Here is a 22,298-nt window from a genome sequence, read left to right on the forward strand (position 1 = left end):
CCAGTGTGTAGAATGCTTACAAGCCCTCTGAAAGTAACAAATGGGCAGTAAATGTCAATAAAAATAGTATTCAAGCCTAGATTACAATTGGAGCACAATCACTACCATGAGAAGTGCAAACAAGATTATGAGGCTGCAATATTTTTATAGCTAGAACTTATATTACAAATCACCCGTAAAAAAAAGTATTGTGACTTCACTTACATGAATTTATGGTAATTGTCAAAGTGGAAACTTATACTCGGATTAGAAGTATCAACTCTGGAAATATTCTTACAAAGTCACAGTCACAGCTCATACAGGACTTAAGAAACCCAAAAAGTGTCCTCCTAGATTTTAGTTTCACATTATTTCAAGACCTTTTAGAAATAATATTGATTTTGTTCATAGACAAAACACACCAATACCATTTATAGATGTACTGAAAATGACAGTGTTCTGTAACATAGTAGATGAGGTTGGAAAAAAAGACAAAAGTCTATCGAGTTCAACCTATACAAAACATAATTTATGTAAGAACTTACCTGAAAAATTCATTTCTTTCATATTGGCAAGAGCCCATGAGCTAGTGACGTATGGGATATTCATTCCTACCAGGAGGGGCAAAGTTTCCCAAACCTCAAAATGCCTATAAATACACCCCTCACCACACCCACAATTCAGTTTAACGAATAGCCAAGAAGTGGGGTGATAAGAAAGGAGCGAAAGCATCAACAAGGAATTGGAATAATTGTGCTTTATACAAAAAAATCATAACCACCACAAAAAAGGGTGGGTCTCATGGACTCTTGCCAATATGAAAGAAATGAATTTATCAGGTAAGTTCTTACATAAATTATGTTTTCTTTCATGTAATTGGCAAGAGTCCATGAGCTAGTGACGTATGGGATAGCAAATACCCAAGATGTGGAACTCCACGCAAGAGTCACTAGAGAGGGAGGGATAAAATAAAGACAGCCAATTCCGCTGAAAAAACAATCCACAACCCAAATCAAAAGTTTTAATCTTTATAATGAAAAAAAATGAAATTATAAGCAGAAGAATCAGACTGAAACAGCTGCCTGAAGTACTTTTCTACCAAAAACTGCTTCTGTAGAAGAAAAAACATCAAAATGGTAGAATTTAGTAAAAGTATGCAAAGAAGACCAAGTTTCTGCTTTGCAAATCTGATCAACAGAAGCTTCATTCTTAAAAGCCCAGGAAGTAGAAACTGACCTAGTAGAATGAGCCGTAATCCTTTGAGGCGGGGATTTACCCGACTCCACATAAGCATGATGAATCAAAAGCTTTAACCAAGATGCCAAAGAAATGGCAGAAGCCTTCTGACCTTTCCTTAAACCAGAAAAGATAACAAATAGACTAGAAGTCTTACTGAAATCTTAGTAGCTTCAACATAATATTTCAAAACTCTGACCACATCCAAAGAATGTAAGGATATTTCCAAAGAATTCTTAGGATTTAGGACACAAGGAAGGAACAATAATTCCTCTATTAATGTTAGAATTTACAACTTTAAGTAAAAATTTAAATAAAGACAGCAAAACCCGCCTTATCCTGATGAAAAATCAGAAAAGGAGACTCACAAGAAAGAGCAGATAATTCAAAAACTCTTCTAGCAGAAGAGATGGCCAAAAGGAACAATGCTTTCCATGAAAGTAATTTAATGTCCAAAGAATGCATATGCTCAAACGGAAGAGCCTGTTAAGCCCTCAGAACCAAATTAAGACTCCAAGGAGGAGAAATTGGCTTAATGACAGGCTTGATACGAACCAAAGCTTGAACAAAACAATGAATATCAGAAAGATTAGCAATTTTTTTCTGTGAAACAGCACAGAAAGAGCAGAGATTTGTCCTTTCAAGGAACTTGCAGACAAAACCTTATGAGGAAACTATAAAATCCTAGGAATTCTAAAAGAATGCCAAGAGAAATTATGAGAAGAGCATCTTAAGATGTAAGTCTTCCAAACTCGATAATAAATCTTTCTAGACACAGATTTACGAACCTGCAACATAGTATTAATCACTGAGTCAGAGAAACCTCTATGACTAAGCACTAAGCGTTTTAATTTCCATACCATCAAATTTAATAATTTGATTTCCTGACGGAAAAAAATGAATCTTAAGGTCTGGCCTAAATGGAAGTGACCAAGGTTGGCAACTGGACATCCGAACAAGAACCATATACCAAAACCTGAGCGGCTATGCTGGAGCCACCAGCAGCACAAACGATTGCTCCATGATGATTTTGAAAAATCACTCTTAAAAAGAAGAACCAGAAGGAGCAAAAATATAGGCAGATTGATAATTCCAAGGAAGTGTCAATGCATACACTGCTTCCGCCTGAGGATCCCCGGACCTGAATAGGTACCTCGGAAGTTTTCTTGTTTAGATGAGATGCCATCAGAACTAATACTGGAAACCCTCACATCTGAACAATTTGAAAAAACACATCTGGGTAAAGAGACCATTCTCCCGGATGTAAAGCTTGATTGACAGAGATAATCCGCTTCCCAATTGTCTAAAACTGGGATATGGACTGCAGAAATTAGACAGGAGCTGGATTTAGCCCAAGCAAGTATCCAAGATACTTCTTTCACAGCCTAAGGACTGAGAGTCCCACCCTGATGATTGACATACGCCACTGTTGTAACATTGTCTGTCTGAAAAACAATAACGTCTCTCTCTTCAAAAAGAAGCCAAAACTGACGAACCCTGAGAATGCACGGAGTTCCAAAATATTGAATGGTAATCTCGCCTCCTGAGATTTCCAAACCCCTTGTGCTGACAGAGATCCCCAGACAGCCTCCCAACCTAAAAAACTTGCATCTGTAGTGATCAAGGTCCAGGTTGGATGAATCGAAGAGACCCGTAGAACTATATGATGGTGATCTAACCACCAAGTCAAAGAGAGTTGAACATTGGAATTCAAAGATATTAAAAATGATATCCTAGAATCCCTGCACCATTAATTCAGCATAAAAAACTGGAAAGGTTTCATATGAAAATGAGCAAAGGGAATCGAATCCAATGCTGCAGCCATGAGACCTAAAACTTCCATGCATATAGCTACTGAAGGAAATAATAGAGACTGAAGGTTCCGACAAACTGAACCCAATATAATTGTCTCCTGTCTGTTAGAGACAAAGACATTGACACAATCTATCTGGAAACCTAAAAAAGGTGACCCTTGTCTGAGCAACCAAGGATCTTTTGATAAAAAGATCCTCCAACCATGTCTTAGAAGAAACAACAAAAGTTGAATCGTATGAGATTCTGGAGAACGAAAAGACTGAGCCAGTACCACGAGATCGTCCAAATAAGGAAACACTGAGAACCTTGAAAAGATTCTTAGAGCTGTCGCTAGACCAGAAGGAAAAGCAACAAATTGGTAATGCTTGTCAAAAAAAGAGAATCTCAGAAAATGAAAATAATCTGAATGAAAACAGAAGAATAAGATATGCATCTATTGTATCTATTGTAAACAAATAATGCCCTTACTGACCAAAAAGGCAGAATAGACCATATAAACACCATTCTGAAAGAAGGAACTCTTATATGACAAATCAAAAAGATTTTCTATCTTTGGGAAAATGAATAGTTTTGAACAAAACCCCAAACCCTGTTCCTGAAATGGAACTGGTATGAATACCCCAGATAACTCCAGGTCTGAGCAGCGCCTTGAGACCCCAACGGGTAACCAGCCGCGCCTCACAAGTACCCAACACATACAGGTCTGAAACATACTTCAGAAAAGTGTGAGCCTTTACTGGAATAGCTGGAATATGCTAGAGAGAAAAAAACTTCTCACAGGCGGTTTTACTCTGAATCCTATTCAGTATCCCAATCTAAGAAGTTTGGACCGAATTGAACCAAACAAATTTAAAAAAGTCTTAACCTGCCCCTTACCAGCTAAGCTGGAATAAAAACCGCACCTACATGCAAATTTGGGGGGCTGACTTTGATCTTTTAAATAGCTTAAATTCATTCCATGTTGAAGAAAGCTTCCAATTATAAACATGTTACTTGGGGAAGAATTAGGATTCCGTTTCTTATTAAGAACAAATTAATATAAGCTTAAGATTTACTCTTAGAACTCAATCTTGAAGCAACAAAAAACTCCCTTCCCCAGAGTAACAGTTTGAAAAAATTGAATCCAATTGTGAACCAAATAATTGATTACCTTGGAAAAAAAGAAATATGGATTTTAGAAATCAAATTAGCATTCCAAGATTAAGTCACAAAGTTCTTCTAGCTAAAAATAGCTAAAGACATAGATTTAACCTCAATTGTGAAAATATAAAAAAAAATGACGACACAAATGAAATTATTAGCATGTTGATCAACTTAACAATGCTAAAACAAATCATAATCCGATACTTGTTGCACTAAAGTATCCAACCAGAAAGTTGAAGCATTTGCAACATCAGACAAATAAATTGCAGGCCTAAGAAAAGGACCTGAAATAAAATATTTTTCCTTAAATAAGATACAAGTTTCCCATCTGAAGGAAAAAAATAAATACTATTTTCTATAGGAATAGTAGTATGTTTAGCAAGAGTAGAGATAGCCCCATTAACTTTGGGGATCTTTCCTCAAAACTTTTAAACTAACTGCCAGCAAAGGATACAATTTAAAAACCTTAAAGAAGGAATAAAAGAAGTCCCAGGCCTATTCCATTCCCTAATATCATGAACTGGGAAAAAAACCTCTGAAGAAACCACAGGAGGTTAATGAGCATAATTTAAATGTTAGCTAGTCTTAAATCAAAAGAACTAGACTCCTCAATATCCAATATAATCAACACCTTTTCAACAACGAATGTACTCTATTTAAAAATAAAATAGTAGATTTGTTAGTGTCAAATATCTGATGAAGTATATTCTAAATGAGAAAAAACATCATCAGAGAAGGATAATTTAGTATGTTGTCGGTCATTTGAAAATTCATCAACTAAATGAGAAGTTTAAAAAAGACCTATAAATTTTATTAGAAGGCGGGATGTCAGGCAAAGCCTTTAGTATAGAATCAGAAAAACATTATCATAGATTCCTAGGTATATCTTGTACATTAGATGTAAAAAGAATAGCAATAGATAATGCATAAATACTAATGGACTCTGCATGTAAAAGTTTATCATGATAACTTATTACAAACCATAGCTAAAGATAAAATTCATAACATTAAAATAAATTAACTTAGCTTTGGTAGGACTGATATCAGTCATCAGGAATCCAACAGTATTTTCTGAAACAGGAACAGTTTTTGGAATATCTTGCAATATGTAATAGAAAAACAACATATAAAGCAAAATTATCAAATTCCTTAAATGACAGTTTCAGGAATGGGAAAAAATGCAAACAGAACAAGCCTCTAGAAACCAGAAGCAACTAAAAAGTGAAACTTAAATAATGTAAAAAAAAAAACTGGCGCCAATTATGACGCCCACATATTTTTAGGCGCCAAAAACGTCTGTAACAAACACGAGAGTCAAAAATGACTCAACTACGTGAAAACTTCCGGCGTCAACTACGACGCCGGAAATGACGTCATTGGCGTCAGACAAACGTCAATCTCGCGCCAAAAATGATGCAATAAATTCTAGCATTTTTTGCACCCGTGAGCCTAACAGCCCGCAGTTTAAAGGAAAAAAGTCAATTGAAAATTTTAGGTAAGAAAAAATATTTCATTCATATGCATTTTCCCAAAAAATGAAACTGACAGTCTGAAAGAAGGAAAATAAACTGATTGACCTGAATCATGGCAAATATAAGTATAAAACATATATTTAGAACTTTACATATAAAGTGCCAAACCATAGCTGAGAGTGTCATAAATAAAATAAGACTTACTTACCCAAAGACACTCATCTACATAAAGTAGATAGCCAAACCAGTACTGAAACGAGAATCAGTAGAGGTAATGGTATATAAGAGTATATAGTCGATCTGTAAAGGGAGGTAGGAGAAGAAATCTCTAAGACCGATAACAGAGAACCTATGAAATAGATCCCCTAGAGGAAGACCATGGTATTCAAATAGGCAATACTCTCTTCACAACCCTCTGACATTCACTGCACTCTGAGAGGAAAACCGGGCTTCAGCCTGCTGTGAAGCGTATATCAACATAGAAATCTAGCACAAACTTACTTCACCACCTCCATGGGAGGCAAAGTTTGTAAAACTGAATTGTGGGTGTGGTGAGGGGTGTATTTACAGGGAGTGCAGAATTATTAGGCAAGTTGTATTTTTGAGGATTAATTTTATTATTGAACAACAACCATGTTCTCAATGAACCCAAAAAACTCATTAATATCAAAGCTGAATAGTTTTGGAAGTAGTTTTTAGTTTGTTTTTAGTTATAGCTATTTTAGGGGGATATCTGTGTGTGCAGGTGACTATTACTGTGCATAATTATTAGGCAACTTAACAAAAAACAAACATATACCCATTTCAATTATTTATTTTTACCAGTGAAACCAATATAACATCTCAACATTCACAAATATACATTTCTGACATTCAAAAACAAAACAAAAACAAATCAGTGACCAATATAGCCACCTTTCTTTGCAAGGACACTCAAAAGCCTGCCATCCATGGATTATGTCAGTGTTTTGATCTGTTCACCATCAACATTGCGTGCAGCAGCAACCACAGCCTCCCAGACACTGTTCAGAGAGGTGTACTGTTTTCCCTCCTTGTAAATCTCACATTTGATGATGGACCACAGGTTCTCAATGGGGTTCAGATCAGGTGAACAAGGAGGCCATGTCATTAGATTTTCTTCTTTTATACCCTTTCTTGCCAGCCACGCTGTGGAGTACTTGGGCGCGTGTGATGGAGCATTGTCCTGCATGAAAATCATGTTTTTCTTGAAGGATGCAGACTTCTTCCTGTACCACTGCTTGAAGAAGGTGTCTTCCAGAAACTGGCAGTAGGACTGGGAGTTGAGCTTGACTCCATCCTCAACCCGAAAAGGCCCCACAAGCTCATCTTTGATGATACCAGCCCAAACCAGTACTCCACCTCCACCTTGCTGGCGTCTGAGTTGGACTGGAGCTCTCTGCCCTTTACCAATCCAGCCACGGGCCCATCTATCTGGCCCATCAAGACTCACTCTCATTTCATCAGTCCATAAAACCTTAGAAAAATCAGTCTTGAGATATTTCTTGGCCCAGTCTTGACGTTTCAGCTTGTGTGTCTTGTTCAGTGGTGGTCGTCTTTCAGCCTTTCTTACCTTGGCCATGTCTCTGAGTATTGCACACCTTGTGCTTTTGGGCACTCCAGTGATGTTGCAGCTCTGAAATATGGCCAAACTGGTGGCAAGTGGCATCTTGGCAGCTGCACGCTTGACTTTTCTCAGTTCATGGGCAGTTATTTTGCGCCTTTGTTTTTCCACACGCTTCTTGCGACCCTGTTGACTATTTTTTGCCAAAGGAAAGGAAGTTGCCTAATAATTATGCACACCTGATATAGGGTGTTGATGTCATTAGACCACACCCCTTCTCATTACAGAGATGCACATCACCTAATATGCTTAATTGCACACAGTGTATAGGCATTTTGAGGTTTGGGAAACTTTGCCCCTCCTGGTAGGAATGTATATCCCATACGTCACTAGCTCATGGACTCTTGCCAATTACATGAAAGAAATCTAATATACTTACAAAAAAGCTGCAGTTGGGCTTAAATTAACCCCATTAAAAAGGTGACCGATTTAATACAAACATTCATATCCCAGAATTCCAAACCATTCTAAAATGTATCTAAGGTATTGACATTCACTACCTCCTCTGGTAGTGAGTTCCACAATGTTATTGCTCTTACAGTGAAAAAAATGTTTCAGTTGCAGAAGATGAAATCTCCTTTTCTCTGGCCTTAAATTGTGTCCTCTTGTCACAAACAATTTTCTGGGAATAAACAGAGCTTCTGCAATTGCTGTTTATGGGCCTTGAATATATGTACTGTAAGTAAAGTAACCATGACACCTCTCAAGCGCCTTTTTTCTAGAGAAAACAGACCCAGTTTTTGTAACCTCTTCTCATAGCTTAAATTCTCCATTTCCCTTATTAGCTTTGTGACCCTTTTGCTGAACTTTTTCTGCATGTCTTTTTTTTAGATCGGTCCCCAGAACTGCACTCCATACTCAAGGTAGGATATTACCAGGGATTTATATAGTGACAGAATTATGCTTTCTTCCCTTGCACCAATGCCTATTTTAACTCTTTAAGTGCTAAGCACTTTCCCACCTGGGTGCTAAGATTTTTAATGTTTTTTTTATTTTTTTGATTTTTTTGATTACCTTTCCAATGGTGGGTCTTGGGGGGCTGTAGCTGCTTAGATGCCTGAGATACAGGCTTCTAAGCAGCATGCCCCCTGCCCCTATACTTAACATTGTTAAGTATAAAAAAAGTTGCGCAGTGACGTCATCACGTTATTGCGCGTGACGTCACCATGCAAAACGGGAAGCCCCGGCGATGCCTGTCACTCTACAGGCACGATCGCCGGGTAGAAGCGGGTGGGAGCCCCCAGATCTCCCTCAAGCTGGGAGAGTGCTAGTGACGGCTCTGAGCCGTCATTAGCACCAGAGTGGGAAACTTTATGACTGCTCAGAGCCATCATTAGCACTCCAAGGGTTAATACATGCTAGTATCTTATTAGCCTTAGATGACGCTGCCCTCCATTATGCACCCATCTATTATCTATTACTACTCCCAAATCCCTTTCCTCCAAATAGATTGCCTGCTTATTTCTTATTTTTGCAGATCCCCTTGTAAAGCAAGTTCATCCTGCTCTGACCTAATGACCTTACACAACTTTGTATCATCTGCAAAAATAGAGATATTGCTATTTAATCCTTGCTCCAAGTCATTAATGAAAATATAGAAAAGAACAGGGACCAGTACTTATCCCTAGGGGACTCCACTAATTGCCTTTTTCCAATCCGAGTATGATCCATTTACTACTACTTGTTGCTCCATGTCTTTTATCCAGTTATTTATCCATGAGCTAACATTTTCAGATATTCCCAGTTCCTTAATTTTGTACATTAATCTCTCATGGCACTGTATCAAACACCTTTCCAAAATCCAAGTATATCACATCAACTGATTCCCCTTTATCTATATTTTTTCTTAATTCCTCGTAGAATCTAATTAGATTAGTCGGAAATTATTTTTTTTCATAAAACCATGATTTGAACTCATAATCTTGTTTACTCGAATATACTCATCTATTTAATCCCTTATAATCCCTACAAGTATCTTCCCCACTATTGATGTCAGACTAACTGGTCTATAGCTTCCTGGATCAGCCCTGCTTCCCTTTTTAAAAAGTGGCATCACATTATGCCAGTCCTGGGATTCTATGCCTGAGGATAATGAGTCTTTAAAAATTAAGATTAGAGGTTTTCTATAACAGTGCTAAGTTCCCTTAAAACCCTTGGGTGTTTTCCATCTGGGCCTCATGTTTTATTTACTTTAATATTATACCGTTTTTCCCTTATATCCTCTAGAGATAACTCAGTTAATGGTATGGGCTTGTATGGTCTAGTTTGTTTCAAAGTATCCCTCATTGGTTCCTCTCTTGTGTTTACTGAAGAAAAAAACTGGTTTAGTACCTCAGCCTTCTCCCTGTCACTGTTAATCATGCTAACCTTCACTAATTATAATGTACCTATGTTGTCCTCCTTCTTAGATTTTTGCCATTTATGTACTTAAAAAACCTTTTAGGGTTAGACTTAGAATCCTTTACAATTTATTTTTCATTTTAAATTTTGGCTAATTTGATTGCGTGCTGTAAATCAATTTGATTGATTGCTGTAAAAGTTGCAGATCACCTTCATAAGAGCAGACTACAACAGCACAATTCTCGGCAGGGCCTTCTACCCACTTGATTCCTATAAATGTTAAAATGTTACCTTGCATATCATGCCTATGTTGATAGCGCTACAGAATCTGTTGGCGCTCTACAAATAATAGCTAATAATAATAATAATTATAATAATAAAATAAGTTTCCCCTTGATGTGTTTACATTGACTTGTTATAGCAGCTGTAGAGTTGAAATATACGGGAAATTGCTACTTTAGGTATTTTCTATGTAAAATAGCTGTCTCTGCTAAATGAAATTGACTTTGCTTGCAGAGAGAGCTTATCTCTATTTTTACTCAAAATCCTCCTAAGAGAGAACAATTGAAAAAAATAACATTTTATTATCTTTCTGCCCCTGGAAGATTGTTTTCTTATAAACTTTCTTGTTTACACAACTTTTCTATAACCAGTATTTGAAGGGAACTGAACCCCAATTCTTTTCTTACATGGTTCAGATAGAGCATACAATTTTAAATAACTTTCTATGATCAAAAGTGCTTAATTTTCTTTGCATCCTTTGTTGACGGAGCAGCAATTAACTACTGGTTGATTTCTGACCACATCAGATAAACTGAAGACATCAGGCATATATGTGCAGCCACCAATTATCCGTCAGCTCCCAATAGTTCATTGCTGCTCCTGGGCCTACCTAGGTATGCTTTTAACCAAAGAATACCAACAGAACAAAGCAAATTATATAATAGAATTAAATTGAGTTATTTAAAATATCTGAATTGGTCCCTTTAAGTATAGAAATTTACAGCATAGGCAAAAGGCAGTTATTTCAAATGATAAAATAAAGGGACAGTAAAGTCTAAATTAAACTTACATGCAATTTTGAACTTTCCAATTTCCTTTTATTATCTAATTTGCTTTGTTTATTTGTTGAAGAGTAAACCTAGGTAGACTGATAGGAGCTTAGGAGCCTGCACGTGTCTTTAGCAGCTATGGCAGAAGTATTTGCAACTATGTATAACATTGCTATAAATATTGTGACAAACACTGCTGTCAGATGGCTAAAGACACATGCACGATCCTGAGCTCATCAAGGATTACTCTTTAACAAAGGATAGCAAGAGAACCAAGCAAAATTGATAATAGAAATTAGACATCTGCAACGCAAAAAAATTTGTTTCATTTTCATTAGTTAAATAAATAATTTTGTTTCGGGAAATTAGTTTAGTTATAAAAAAAATTGTTTCGGCAAATTAGTTATGTTAAGTTAAATCATTATTTCAGATCCGTTCGTTATTTCGGACCCATTCTTTATTCATATTCATTATTCTATTCTGTTTAGAACAGAATGATGCATATGAATAAAGAATAGATCCGAAATAAAGAATGGATCCGAAAAATGATTTAAAGGGATATTCCAGTCAAAATTTAAATGCCCAAAGATTTATTACATCTTTGAATAGAAACATATTTGCAATATGCATGTATTGGCAAAAATATTTCTAGTGAAAGTTATCACTGTTTTAGTGTTAGTATTTTTCTCTGCACGTGCATGTGAAGCATAGCTATATATTGTCACTGCACTCACATTTTAAATACTGCAGCTGCTCAGATCATAAGTGGGATTTGTATCATGTAAGCAATTAACAAATTGAGTCATAAAGTGCTTGTACCAGATGGTACAAGCACTTTAGGCTCTCTGAGCAAGTGCTGGGTTTAAAATGCTGGTGCACAGTGCACTTAAATACACTTTTGAAACAGCTATAGCTTTTATTAGAAGCATTTTTGCTAATGCATGTTCGTTACAAACAAAGTTTTGTTCAATACCGAAAAGCACCCATGTGTTTTCCAATTTTGGCTGGAATATCCCTTTAACTTAAAAGGATAGTCAAGTCCAAAAAAACATTTATGATTTAAATGGGGCATGTAATTTTACTTCCCAATTTACTTTTATCACCAATTTTTGCTTTGTTCTCTTGTTATTCTTAGTTGAAAGCTAAACCTAGGAGGTTCATATGCTAATTTCTTAGACCTTGAAGACTGCCTCTAATCTGAATGCATTTTGACCACTAGAGGGCATTAGGTCACGTGTTTCATATAGATAACATTGAGCTCATGCACGTGAAGTGACATAAGAGTGAGCACTGATTGGCTAAAATGCAAGTCTGTCAAAAGAACTGAAATAAGCAGAAGCTTAGATACAAGGTAATTACAGAGGTAAAAAGTGTATTATTATAGGTGTGTTGGTTATGCAAAACTGGGGAATAAGTAATAAAGGGATTATCTTTCTTTTTAAACAACAAAAATTCTGGTGTTGACTGTCCCTTTAACATAATATGCCGATTCCCGAAACAAAATTATCTAAAAAACCGCCATCAACCACATTGCCGAGTCCGCCGACACTAAATAAAGCTATTAACACCTAAAATGCTGCCCCCAACATCGTCAACACTAACTAAACCTATTAACCCCTAAAGTGCTGCTCCCCCACATTGCCAACAATAACTAAACCTATAAATCCCTAAAACGTTGCCCCCGACATCCCCAACACTAACTAAACCTATTAACCCCTAAAACGCCGCCCCTGACATCCCCAACACTAACTAAACCTATTAACCCCTAAAACGCCGCCCCCACATCGCCAACACTAACTAAACCTATTAACCCCTAAAACTCCGCCCCCTCATTGCCAACACTAACTAAAGCTATTAACCTCTAAATCTCTGCCCCCACATTGCAACTACCTAAATTAAACTATATTAACCCCTAAGCCTAACACCCTCTAACTTTAACATAATTAAAATACACCTAAATTAAAGTTACAATTATAAACTATCTATTTAAAAATAAATACAAACTTACCTGTGAAATAAAAATAAAACCTAAGCTAGTTACAATATTACTATTTACTAACTACCTAGTTAAAATAAATACAAACTTACCTGTAAAATAAAAATAAAACCTAAGCTTTGTAATGCTCATGGGATATTTCCCTATCAGACCAAACTTGGCCAGTAGTCTTCTTTTCCCGGTGTCAAGTGGAAGGATAAGGAAATATCCTAGAACAAAAGTGAGTTTAAGAAATGAGGTAAGCAGTACTCACGGGAGACAGGGTAGTCCTTCACGAGAATAAGGGTAAGGCAGAGAATGGTCAGAGACAGGCAGTGTTCGGCAACAGAAAGGCAATCCAGCAGTTCAGGGGTTAACCAGTAGAATGGTCAGAGACAGGCAGAGTTCGGCAACAGAAAAAAAATCCAGCAGTTCAGGGGTTAACCAGTAGAATGGTTAGAGACAGGCAGAGGTTAGCAACAATACGGCAATCCAGCAGTTCAGGGGTAAACCAGTAGAATAGTCAGGAACAGGCAGAGGTCAGCAACAAAAAGGCAATCAGCAGTTCAGGGGTTAAGCAATAGAGTAGTCTTGAAACAGGCAAAGTTCAGTAACGATAAATCAAACAGCAGTTCAGGGGTTAAGCAAAATATAAGCACCCAGGAGAACACACAGTAACACCTATACTTGGGCAAAGTGCATAAAGTGAGAGGTACTTACATAGGCACAGGTTTGCGCCAAAAACATCAAACAGGAGAGTGGCATCAGATGCCAGAAGCAGCATGCAATGATGATGTCATCACCACAACAGCTGCTGCAACCATGGCAACACCCGTGGTAGGGAAGGCAGAGCCGCTGCCAAGACAGAGCAGCGTGACACAGCCCCGTCTCAAAATGTACCTCAGGGACCCTAAACGTGGCTTGGAGGGATGAGCAGAATGAAACCTTGAGACCAAAGATGGAGAATGCACATCAAGGGCTGGAATCCAGGAACGATCCGACACAGAGTAACCCTTCCAATGCACTAGGTATTGAAGTTGCCTGCACATGAGTCTGGAGTCTAGGATTTTAGCAACCTCATATTCTGGTTCACCATGAAGCAAGAGTGGAGGAGGTCTGAGTCAAGTATATATGTTCATGATGTAAGGCTTGAGCAGTGTGTGATATATGGAAGACTGGGTGTATGTGCAGGGTTCTGGGAAAAGCCACTCTGTAGGCAACAGGAGAAGTCTTTTAAGGACCTTGTATGGGCCAATATACATAGGCTCTAATTTATGACAGGGTTGACGTAAACGAATATGTCAAGTAGAGACCCAGATGCGTTCACCTACTAAAAAGGCATGAACAGTAGCTCAATGATGATCGGCAAACCTCTTGTATCTGCAGACAGCTGAACGTAACTGAGAGCGAATACGTTGCCAATGAGTAGTGAGGTCAGTAAAGCGACGTTTTGCTGCAGGAATCCCTGTATGCTGAGCAGTTAGAGGAAAGACACAAGGTTGATAGTCTGCAGCGGCTTGAAATGGAGAACATCATAGAGACGATTGCCAGTGAGTGTTCTTTGCCAGCTCGGTCAGGGGCAACAATTCAGACCAATTGGTATAGAGAATTGACATAGGTTCTGAGATAACTAATAAGCCCATTAGTTTGGGGATGGTAACCAGAGGAAAAGGAAACAGTGGTTCCAATCAACTTGCAAAAAACTCTCCAAAAGGTTGAGATGAATTGAGGACCTCTGTTGGAAACAATATTCACAGAAATCCCATGAAGTCGCACCACATGTAACAGAAAATGGGTTGATAATTCTTCGGCAGACAGCAACTTGGTCAAGGGTATGAAATGAGCAAGTCTCGAAAATCGATCCACCACAACCCAGATTACCATATTATGGTCAGAAGGAGGAAGGTTCACAACAAAATCCATTGCTATGTGTGTCCATGGTTGTTTGGGAGTAGACAATGGTTGGAGTAGGCCATGGGCCAAGGAACGGGGAGTCTTATTAGCAGCGCAAGTCTGACAGGCCTTAACCTCTAGCCAATGATGCCATTCAGTCAGCACCATCTTAATGACTAAGAGTTCATAATTACCCACATTGTAATTCCTCTCTGCAGGAGTAAATAATTTGGAAGAAAGGCTACAGGGTGCAACTTGGGAGGTTAAAGGGTCCCTTTGGGTAAAGACTGCACCAGCTCCTATCTCAGAGGCATCAACCTCTAGAGTGAACTGTAGGTCAGGATCAGGATGGCGGAGCAAAGGAGCAAAGCAAAAGACATTTTTTTAGATGAGAGAAAGCATCCACAGCTACAGGAGCCCAATTCATGCAGTCTCTGTTATGTTTAGTCACCTCAGTGAGTGGAGCAACGATTTGGGAGAAGTTCTTTATAAACTTGCGATAATAGTTGGAAAACCCCAAGAATCTCTGTAGTTCCTTTAATGAGGTGGGTTGAGGCCATTCCAGAACTGCAGTTAGTTTTGTAGGATCCATTGCAAAACATTTCTTTGAGATGACATATCCAAGAAACTGGATCTGGACTTGATCAAACTCACATTTCTCCAGCTTGGCTACCAGAGAATTGTTTCTGAGGCAAAGAAGTACCTGTTTTACATGTTCATGATGCTCCTCAAGGGTGGAGGAGAATATGAGGATGTCATCCAAAAAGACGATGACAGTGTTATTAAGGAGGTCACGGAAGACATAATTTACGAATGCTTGGAAGACAGCAGGGGCATTGCATAACCCAAAAGGCATTACGAGGTATTCGTAATGCCCTGATCTTGTGTTGAAGGCATTCTTCCACTCATGTTCCAGGAAGAGACAAATGAGATTGTACGCCCTACATAGATCCAATTTAGTAAAGTAGCAAGCATTTTGGAGGGAATCATATAATTCAGTGATCAAGGGAATAGGATAAAGGTTCTTGATTGTAATTTTGTTTAGGGCTCTGTAGTCAATACAGGGTCTGAGACCACCATCCTTTTTACTGACAAAAAAAAGAAGGAGGAGGAAGGGCGAATAAAACTTTTTAGCTAGGTTCTCTTGGATATATTCCTCCATGGCTTTGGTTTCAGCTTTGGAGAGCGGATAAGTCCTCCATTTAGGAAGTGGGGCTCCAGGAAAGAGGTAAATTTTGCAGTCGTAAGGATGGTGAGGTTGCAGCACATCAGCTACTTTCTTTTCAAAGACATCCATAAATTCTGCATATACTGAGGGAAGATTAGAAGGGGTCAGAAGGCTAGCTATAGGAATGTGATGCTCCGAGTAACCTTAGCCAGGCAAGAGTGAAAACAGGATTTAACCCATGAGGCCAACTGTCCCTCAGTCCTGTTGAATTGAGGATTGTGTTTACATAGCAAAGGAAGACCAAGGATAACTGGTTGTGCAGGAGAATAAATTACATTGAACTGCAACTGTTCGGTATGTAGGACTCCCACAGTCATGGTTAGGGGTGCTGATTCGAAATGGATTAAAACCTGATCCAAGGGGAGGGCCATCCAGAGTGGTTATTTTAAGACATTGTTTTTTTCTGAAGAAGAGGCAACCCTGCGTGAAACATGAAATGGTGATCTAGGAAATTTCCAGCTGCCCCTGAATCAATAAAGGCTTGAGCGTGGACAGAAAGGTAAGGGTAACAGGTACCAGGATCTGAGAAGAGTGAGGTGAATAACTATTGGCCAGGCTTAGAGGCACCCCACTGGTATCCTCTAAGCATTGGCTTTCCCCAAAAGTATATCATAATTCTTAAGTTAGTGTGAATAAGAACCACAATAGAAACATAGGGGCCTATCTATCAAGCTATTGCTCTGGCGGAGATCCAAGAGAGAGTATTCTGCAGCAGAAGTGCCGCCAGAGGTCTCAAATACAGAAGATAATGCAGAAATGAAGGTATTTGCATCGTTCAGGAGCTGAGCACTCTGTTCCAAAAGGGGAGAGACCCAGACAAGGGCCTTGTCTTTCAATAAAGAAATTATAAAAGTGACCTTTGACTGATGAGACTGGAAAGTGTGAGGGTCACTGCGGAAGTGCAGCCCGCACTGGTTGAAAAAAACCATACAGTTGGTAGTACCATCATACTTGTCAGGCAACAGTATCCGGGGTATACTACCAGAAACAGGGGAGGAGGTTGCAGCACTGGCAACAGGGACTGACTGCGTAGCAACAGGAGCAGCATTTTTCCCTGCTACCAATGAGTAGAGCATAGCAGTTATAGTTTAGAATTCAAATTTTGCAAGTGTATGGAATGGGTTCCCAGGGTCTGTCCCTTAAGAGAGACTGCTCTTGCTACCTCATTTGTGTCCATGACCCAAGTATAATGTAATGCTCGTGGGATATTTCCCTATCAGACCAAACTTGCCCAGTAGTCTTCTTATCCTGGCGTCAAGTGGAAGGATAAGAAAATATCCCAGAACAAAGTGAGTTTAAGAAATGAGGTAAGCAGTACTCATGGGAGATAGGGTAGTCCTTCATGGCAATAAGGGTAAGGCAGAGAATGGTCAGCGACAGGTAGTTTTCAGCAACAGAAAGGCAATCCAGCAGTTCAGGTGTTAACCAGTAGAATGGTCAGATACAGGCAGAGTTCGGCAACAGAAAGGCAATCCAGCAGCTCAGTGATGTGCAGTCACTAGAGGCAGGTGAGACAGTGCTTCACCTCTCATATGGGCAAAAATATATATATTTCTTTATTGGCTTTAAAAAAAAAAAATTGCAAATTTTTTTCCCCAGCATTTTTTTTTTCACAGCTACATGTTGTGCAATGGAGAGGCACAAGCAGGTCTGCCACCATTACACAACATGCTGCGCCACCTACTGGATGAAAGTGGTTAAGATCATTGCATGTCCTATAACTGCTTATATGAGGCAGGCCTATTTGGGCTGAACCAATCTAGTGACAGGCATAAGTAAGTGGAACTTAGGGTTGGCGCTGGATGTTAAATTATATAAAACAAAGCAAAAACGGAAAAAAACAACTTTAATTTATTTTGTTGCGGTCCTATGAAGCTGCCAGCTTTTGCTAAAGTGAAAAAGAGAGTTCTGTATTTCCCTTCTAAGTGCAGTGGAATGTTCCACTGTCACTTCCTTAATACAGACAGAGGCAGAGCAGGAAGAGATGCAGTCAATGAACAGTGTTTAAGCCACATCTTATGGAAGTAAGTTCTACAACCTTAGATTTCACTGAAAGGGATTCTGTTAGTGAAAATTATAATTTAATTAATGTGGTTTAGTGTTTTTTGTTTTTTTACTGTTTTACAGCAGTTGAAGGATCGTTTTTGTATTTTGTTTCCTCAAACTTTACACCCACTAACTTAACAGCTTGCCTCTGTACTTCACACTAATTTAAAGTCTAACTTTCTGAACTCTCTGTAGCTCTACTGTTTTATTACTTAAAAATGCAGTGGTCCCTCTCCCCCCCCCCTTGTTTGTGTGTGTGTGTGTGTGTGTCTCTCTCTCTCTCTATCTATCCATCTCTCTTTATGTGTTGTTCTCCCCCATGGTCTCTTTCTCTCTCTGTCTCTCTTCCTCCCCCTCTGACTCTCTCATCCATTATGTGTCTCTCTAACCCTCTGTGTGTGATTGTGTCTCTCTCTCTTTCTCTCTAACCCTCTGTGTGTGTGTGTGTGTGTGTCTCTCTCTCTATCTATCCATCTCTCTCCTTATGTGTTGTTCTCCCCCATGGTCTTTCTCTCTCTGTGTCTCTCTTCCTCCCCCTCTGACTCTCTCATCCCTTATGTGTCTCTCTCTAACCCTCTGTGTTTGATTGTGTGTGTGATTGTGTCTCTCTCTTTCTCTCTCTCTCTCTAACCCTCTGTGTATGATTGTGTGTCTCTCTCTTTCTCTAACCCTCTGTGTGACTGTGTGTGTGTCTCTCTCTCTCTCTCTCTCTCTCACCCTCTGTGTGTGATTGTGTCTCTTTCTCTCTCTCTAGCCCTGTGTATGATTGTGTCTCTCTCTCTTTCTCTCTCTCTCTAACCCTGTGTATGATTGTGTCTCTCTCTCTTTCTCTCTAACCCTCTGTGTGTGATTGTGTCTCTCTCTTTCTCTCTCTAATCCTCTGTGTATGATTATGTCTCTCTCTTTCTCTAACCCTCTGTGTGTGATTGTGTGTGTCTCTCTCTCTTTTTCCCTCTCTCTCTAACCCTCTGTGTGTGATTGTGTCTCTCTCTTTCTCTCTCTCTCTCTAATCCTCTGTGTATGATTGTGTCTCTCTCTTTCTCTAACCCTTTGTGTGTGTGTGCCTCTCTCCCTCTCTCTCTCTCACCCTGTGTATGATTGTGTCTCTCTCTCTTTCTCTCTCTCTTTCTCTCTCTCTCTCTAACCCTGTGTATGATTGTGTCTCTTTCTCTCTCTCACTAACCCTCTGTGTGTGATTGTGTCTCTCTTTCTCTCTCTAACCATCTGTGTATGATTGTGTCTCTCTCTCTTTCTCTCTCTCTAACCCTCTGTGTGTGATTGTCTCTCTCTCTCTCTCTCTCTCTCACTTTCTAACCCTCTGTGTATGATTGTGTGTCTCTCTCTCTCTAACCCTCTGTGTGATTGTGTCTCTCTCTCTCTCTCTCTCTCTCTCTTTCTCTCTAACCCTCTGTGTGTGATTGTGTCTCTCTCTCTCTTTCTCTCTCTCTCTCTCTCTCTCTCTCTCTCTCTCTCTCTCTCTCTCTCTCTCTCTCTCTCTCTCTCTCTCTAATCCTCTGTGTATGATTGTGTCTCTCTATTTCTCTCTCTAACCCTCTGTGTATGGTTGTGTCTCTCTCTCTTTCTCTCTCTCTCTAACCCTGTGTATGATTGTGTCTCTCTCTTTCTCTCTCTCTCTCTAACCCTCTGTGTGTGATTGTGTCTCTCTCTTTCTCTCTCTCTCTCTAATCCTCTGTGTATGATTGTGTCTCTTTCTCTCTCTCTAACCCTCTTTGTGTGATTGTGTCTCTCTTTATCTCTCTCTCTCTCTCTCTCTCTAACCCTCTGTGTATGATTGTCTATCTCTCTCTCTAACCCTCTGTGTGTGATTGTGTCTCTTTCTCTCTCTCTAACCTTCTGTATGTGATTGTGTCTCTATCTCTTTCTCTCTCTCTCTCTCTCTCTAACCCTCTGTGTGTGATTGTGTCTCTCTTTCTCTAACCCTCTGTATGTGATTGTGTCTCTTTCTCTCTCTCTAACTCTCTGTGTGTGATTGTGTGTGTCTCTCTCTCTCTCTCACCCTCTGTGTGTGATTGTGTCTCTTTCTCTCTAACCCTCTGTGTGTCTCTTCCCCCCGTCTCTCTCTCCCTCTCCCCCTGAGTGCTTTTCTGTGTTTCTGTCTACCTTTTATTTATTTAATTAATGAATTGGTAGTGCCATCTGATGGTGTGGCTTTATTTAAAGGGGTGGGGTCAAGCGCCCCACCATCTTTAAATTTCACCAGCCGCCACTGGATCAAGATATTTTTATATTTACTGAATAATGAAAGAATCTATAAGCATAATGCAATTTTAAATAACTTTCCAATTTACATCTAATATTTAATTTTCTTCATTCTTTTGATATCCTTTGTTAAAAATCATATCTAAATATGCTCAGTAGCTGCTGATTGGTGGCTGCACATAGATACCTCATGTGATTAGCTTACCCATGTGCATTGCTATTTCTTCAACAAAGGATATTTAAAGAATGAAGGCGTATCCTAGCCACTGCCTCACCAGCCTCTGACGTCACTGCACGTCACTGCAGCAGCTCAGAGGTTAACCAGTAGATTGGTCAGAGACAGGCAGAGGTCAGCAACAATACGGCAATCCAGCAGTTCAGCAGTTTAGGGATAAACCAGTAGAATAGTCAGGAACAGGCAGAGGTCAGCAACAAAAAGGCAATCAGCAGTTCAGGGGTTAAGCAATAGAGTAGTCTTGAAACAGGCAAAGTTTAGTAATGAAAAGGCAAACAGCAGTTCGGGGGTTAAGCAAAATATAAGCACCCAGGAGCGCACACACAGTAACACCTATACTTGGGCAAGTGAGAGGTACTTACATAGGTGCAGGTTCACGCAAAGAATATCAAACAGGAGAGCGGCATCAGAGTCTAGAAGCGGCGTGCGCCAATGATGTCATCACCACAACACCCGCAACCCTGGGAACGGCCGTGGTAGGGAAGGCAAGCCGTTGCCAACACGGAGCTGCGTGACAAGCTTAAACTAAAAAAAACTTAAGATTACTAAAAATAAAAAAACTAACATTACAAAAAATTAAAACTACAATTACAAAAAATAATAAAGACTAAAATTAAACAAATTAAAAAAAACTACCACTACAAAAATTAACAAATGAAATTATCCAAAATAATAAAAATGATTCCTATTCTAATACCCCCGTTTAAAAAAAAAAAAAAAAAAAAAAAAAACTAATCTATAATAAACTACCAATGGCCCTTAAAAGAGCCTTTTTGTACGGCACAGCTCTTTTCCAAAAAAAAAATAAAAAAAACACCCCCTAACATTAAAAATACCCACCCCCCCCAACCCACTAAATTAAAAAAAATGAATACAAAGGGCATTTGTATGGGCATTGCCCTTAAAAGGGCATTCAGCTCTTTTTCAGCCAATAGGAATGAGAGCTGCTTAAATCCTATTGGCTGTTCAAATCAGCCAATAGGATTTAACCCGTTCTCATTCCTATTGGCTGGTTTTAATTTTTCAGCCAAATTCCAATAGGAATGCAACGGTACCCCAATATAAAAGGGGAGCCTTGCATTGAATCCTCAGTGTGCGGTGGACAATCGCATGTAAAGGACCTCCATGTTGGACCGATGGACATCTGCCTCAGCTTTATTTAGTGTTTTATTTAGTGTTGGCGATGTCTGGGAACTGCGGTTTAGGGGTTATTAGGTTTAGTTAGTTTCAGCGATGTCGGGGAAGTGCAGTTTAGAGGTTAATAAGTTTAGTTAGTGTCAGCAATGTCTGGGTACTACGGTTTAGGGGTTAATAAGTTTAGTTAGTGTCAGCAATGTCTGGGAACTGCGGTTTAGGGGTTAATAGGTTTAGTTAGTGTCAGCGATGTCGTGGAACTGCGGTTTAGACGTTAATAGGTTTAGTAAGTGTCAGCGATGCCGGGGAACTGTGGTTTAGGGGTTAATAGGTTTAGTTAGTGTTGACAATGTCTGGGAACGATGGTTTAGGGATGAATAGCTTTATTTTGTGTTTTAGTTAGTGTTGGCGATGTCGGGGAACTGCGGTTTAGATTAGAACAATGAAAAATTCTGATTCATCGGAATCTCCGAATCGGCCAAAATTCAGGCGAAAACAACATTTGGCCAATACGAATTGCACATGTATAATAGAAATAAATTGTTAAGTTGTTTAAAATGTTATCCCAACCAGTGACCTGAATATGTATAGCTTAGAGGGGGGAAGGGAAAACATAATTTATGTAAGAACTTACCTGATAAATTCATTTCTTTCATATTAGCAAGAGTCCATGAGCTAGTGACGTATGGGATATACATTCCTACCAGGAGGGGCAAAGTTTCCCAAACCTCAAAATGCCTATAAATACACCCCTCACCACACCCACAATTCAGTTTAACGAATAGCCAAGAAGTGGGGTGATAAGAAAGGAGCGAAAGCATCAAAAATAAGGAATTGGAATAATTGTGCTTTATACAAAAAAATCATAACCACCACAAGAAAGGGTGG

This window comes from Bombina bombina, chromosome 3 (assembly GCF_027579735.1).
Source record: "Bombina bombina isolate aBomBom1 chromosome 3, aBomBom1.pri, whole genome shotgun sequence".
NCBI classification, from domain to species: Eukaryota; Metazoa; Chordata; class Amphibia; order Anura; family Bombinatoridae; genus Bombina; species Bombina bombina.